This window comes from Babylonia areolata, chromosome 19 (genome assembly GCF_041734735.1).
Source record: "Babylonia areolata isolate BAREFJ2019XMU chromosome 19, ASM4173473v1, whole genome shotgun sequence".
In the NCBI taxonomy this organism is placed as follows: Eukaryota; Metazoa; Mollusca; class Gastropoda; order Neogastropoda; family Buccinidae; genus Babylonia; species Babylonia areolata.
In genome coordinates, this window is record NC_134894.1 from 49,326,500 (window position 1) to 49,331,263 (window position 4,764).

Here is a 4,764-nt window from a genome sequence, read left to right on the forward strand (position 1 = left end):
CTCACCACGTATATAGACTTACTGGCCACGTATGAAGTCTTACTGACCACGTATGAAACCTTACTGACCACATATGAAGCCATTCTATGCACGTATGAAGACTAACTGACCACGTATGAAGCCTTTCTCACCACGTATGAAGACATACTGACCACGTACGAAGCCTTACTGGCCACGTATAAAGACTTTCTCACCTCGTATAAAGCCTTACTGACTTTCTGACCACGCATGAAGACTTTCTGACCACGCATAAAGACTTTCTGACTACGTATGAAGCCTTTCTCACCACGTATGAAGACTTACTGACCACGTATGAAGCCTTTCTGACCACGTATAAAGCCTTTCTTACCACGTAAGAAGCCTTTCGGACGACGTATAAAGCCTTCACGTATAAAGCCTTTCTGACGACGTATAAAGCCTTTCTGACGACGTATGAAGACTTACTGACCACGTATGAAGCCTTTCTGACCACGTATAAAGCCTTTCTGACCACGTATAAAGCCTTTCTGACGACGTATAAAGCCTTTCTGACGACGCATAAAGCCTTTCTGGCGACGTATGAAGACTTACTGACCACGTATGAAGCCTTTCTTACCACGTATGGAGACTTACTGGCCACGTATGAAGCCTTTCTTACCACGTATGAAGCCTTTCTTACCACGTATGAAGACTTACTGACCACGTATGAAGACTTACTGGCCACGTATAAAGACTTACTGACTTTCTGACCACGTATGAAGACTTACTGACCACTATGAAGACTTACTGACCACGTATGAAGACTGACAGTGAAAACAGGGAAACTGAGATGGTATGACCACGTGACAGGCTCTCCAAGACCAGCATTCAGAAAGCAGTGCAGGGAAAGGGGAGACGAGGCAGACACTGAAAGAAGTGGGCAGACATCACTGAGTGGACGGAGAGGAGCTTTGCTCAAACTCAGGCCCTATATCATGACCGCCAGAAATGGAGAATGTCGGCGATACGTTCAGCAGTGCGGCATCCCCACGACCACACCAGGCTTCGGGAGCAGAGAGTGTGACACTGACAGTGACAGAGACAGTGGCGGTGATGACAGAAACAGAGACAGTGGCAGTGGCAGTGACATTGACGGTGGCAGTGACAGAGACATTGGCAGTGACGTGGCAGTGACAGTGACAAAGACAGTGACAATGGCAGTAACAGTGACAAAGACAGTGGCAGAGACAGTGGCAGTGAGAATGACAGTGACAATGACAATGGCAGTGACAGTGACAAAGACAGTGACAATGGCAGTAACAGTGACAAAGACAGTGGCAGAGACAGAAACAGTGGCAGTGATGACAGTGACAGAGACTGTGACAGTGGCAGTGACAGTGGTAGTGCTAGCTGTGAGGGCGGGTCAGTATCGTGACTGGTGGCTCACTTCACAGTTCGGGTCGTTCTGTTGATGCCAGTTTATAATAATAATAATAATGATAGTATTTATATAGCGCCGAATCTTGTGCATAGACAAATCTAAGCGCTTTCACACCAGTCATTCGCACGCATGCATAACTCTAAAACTGAAGAAACTGAAGACAAGGAAGAGGCAGGGTAGGGAGGCTATCTTGTGAAGAGGTGGGTTTTAAGGCCAGACTTGAAAGAGCTGAGTGCGGAGACCTGACGAAGCGAAAGAGTAAGTTCATTCCAATGCAAGGTCCATAGACAGAGAAAGAACGGCGTCCAACAGTGGAGTGTTTGAATCTGGATATTCGTAAACAGAGTAGATCCGAAGCCGATCGCAGACAGCGAGATGGGGTGTGATGGAGTTTGTAGTCTTCGTGTGACGGCTTTCACGTGTACATCCCTTTTGGGATCACCATTACAACGTAGGTCGCAATACATTATGTGTTACTGTATGTGTCCATTACCTGTGCTGTTACCTGGATACCATGGATATGATATCATATTGGTGTGTTTACAACAGACATTCTTTGTCATGACTGGCCAATTAACCTATTCCATTCAGGCGATCGAATGGCATGGCCCGTTCCTTTGACCGAGACAAAAATTGCGGGCGAAACGAATCCGTTTTGTGGATCAGTGACAAAAATTCATGAGCCTCTCGACAGTACCGCTTTGACAGCGGACACTGCTGGGGTGAAAGGAGGAGGCTTGTCGTGTGTGGAAATGCATGGCATCCCCAGTCTGGATTACCCCCGGTGAAAATCGCCCGTGGGGAAAATACGTGACGGGAGGCTGTGTGGAACATTGTGCCTGGCTTCCATCGGTCTTTGGATACTCCTCTGTCAGGGCCGTCCTGAGTGGGGAGTGGCGGGTGGGAAGGGGTGGGGGAAGGGGAAGGGGGTGGGGGATGGGGACGTGGGAACGAACGTTCCATTCAGACTTGTGAACGGGAGTCTGGACGTAGTATGTACGCTGTCTAACAGTTTTCTTTGCGAAACTTCGTCTCTCATTCTTTGCGTCACTTCTCATGACGACAATGGTGACTGTGATGATGATGATGATGACGATGACGACGACAACGATGATGCTTGTGACTATGAATATGGTGACAATGGCGACGACGACGATGATGATAATGGTGAAGACGACGACGATGAGGAGGACGAGGACGAGGATGGTGACAACGACGATGTTGATGACGATGGTGGTGCTGATAACCACCACCACCACCACACCACAATCATCGCCATGGCCACAAGAAAATGTAACATGCATTATGCACGCGTGCAAGCGCGGAACATTCACACACACACACACACACACACACACACACACACACACAGAGTGTTCATATTCATGTGTGTGTGTGTGTTTGTGCTTGTGCATATTCCACATATACACGCACACACGCGCGCGCACACACACACACTCCCCCACCCCCGCGCCCCACAGTCCTGTACCCCATTCGTTGGGCATGAGGGAAGACAGGATCAGTAGCAGAGGAACAAAACAACAAACAGACGACCGATCGAAAACTACAGCAACAACAACAACAGTAATGCCCCATGAACAAAACCCTGAGCTAAACAGTCAACCAATCTTTAACGACCCACCCTCTCACGCCCAGCGCGAATAAATCAACATGATCAAGCATTCTTAGTAAGCGAAACGCTCAACAACAACAACAACAACACACACACACACACACACACACACACACACACACACAAATCAGTGCGCTTTGTTCCCCAAACGCGCTTTGAAAACAGCTCAAATTTCACAGACGTTTCTGTGAGCAGAAAAAGGGCGGATTGAAGAAACAAGACAAAACCCAAACCCAAACCCTTCGCCTTTGACTGTGATCACTTCCAAAACTGAGGCAGGGAAGAAGAGAGAACATTCTCTGTCCTGATTTAATTAACGTTGACACATTGAGAGACAATCTTCAGCATAAAAAAGGGGGTCGACGAATGTGATGTGTGTGTGTGTGTGTGTGTGTGGAAGAGCGAGCGTTCAACTCTGAAGTCAACACGGTCACTGAGTGTGCGTGCGCGCGTTCAGTCTGAACATGTGTGTGTGTGTGAGTGTGTGCACGCACGTGTGTGTGTGTGTGTGTGTGTGTGTGTGTGTGTGTGTGTCTGTGTCTGTGTGTGCGCGCACGTGTGTGTGTGTGCGCGCACGTGTGTGTGTGTGTGTGTGTGTGTGTGTGTGTATGCTTGTGCACAGAGACAGAGACAGGGTCAGAGACAGACCAAAAAATCGCGCACGGCACGAACTGACCAGCCCACGTCCAACCACAACCAGCCAGCCACTGACCGTGGTGACTTCCCCCTTTCACACACACACACACACACACTCACATACACACACACACACACATACTCACATACACACACACGGACACACACACACACACACACACACAAACAAAACACACACACACACACACACACACACACACACACACACACGCACACACACACACACACACACACACACACACACACACACACACACACACACACACACACCGCTCCACACCCAGTCACTGATTCGCTACAGCCTTTCTCTCCACCCGACGTGCCTGACGCCTCGTCCACCAACCGAGACAACTTTCTGCTACCCCCCCCTCCCCCCAGCCCTGCCCCCTCCTCCCCTTCCCCTCCCCGCCCCTGCTGTGTCTGCTCTGAGCGCTGCCGTGAGTTGACCGGCGTTGTGACGTCACCCGGGCTGTGTTCAGTCAGTGTGTGTGTGTGGGCGGGTGGACCGCCCCTTCTTCTCTGCATTCGTTCAGACTGACGGCGACTGAAGTGTCCGCATCATTGTGACTTGGTGTGACAGAGGAAACAACAGGAAGTGCTTCTGGTGTGTTTGTGTGAGATTCGGTAACCAGATGGTTTGACTTTTTTTTTATTTTTTTTTTTAGGGGGGTGCTGTCAGGGTTTCTTTTCTATTGTTCCTGGTTGAATTTTTGTTTTTTCCCTTTTCTTTTGAAGTGAAGGACTTTTGATGTTACATTGATTTTTTTTTCTGTGGATGTGGGCGAGGAAACTTTGTGGGTGAGTATTGTTTTTGAATTCAAAGTGTGAATGTTTGTCATCGTTCGGCTTTTTTTTATCTGTATGAAAAAATGAAAAAATGACTGAAAGCTGTTCTTGATTCTTTCTTGTTTTATTTTGTTGTTGTTTGAAAGCTGTTCTTGATTCTTTCTTGTTTTATTTTGTTGTTGTTTGAAAGCTGTTCTTGATTCTTTCTTGTTTTATTTTGTTGTTGTTATGTATTTGTCCTCCCATGTTCAAGATATAACACTTTTCTCTGTTATACAAACACACACTG

The 4,764-nt window shown here is 47.9% G+C and overlaps 1 protein-coding gene across 3 annotated transcripts in view; it reads left to right on the forward strand.

Moving 5' to 3' along the window:
* Window positions 1–4,278: 4,278 nt before the first annotated feature.
* The window catches only part of LOC143293810 (calcitonin gene-related peptide type 1 receptor-like), a 317,054-nt gene continuing 316,568 nt past the window's right edge, over window positions 4,279–4,764 (forward strand). For all 3 annotated transcript variants that reach the window (XM_076605076.1, XM_076605075.1, XM_076605079.1), the window contains exon 1: window positions 4,279–4,487. The gene's annotated coding sequence lies outside the window, so the exon portion shown is untranslated. The remainder of the gene's footprint in view (window positions 4,488–4,764) is intronic.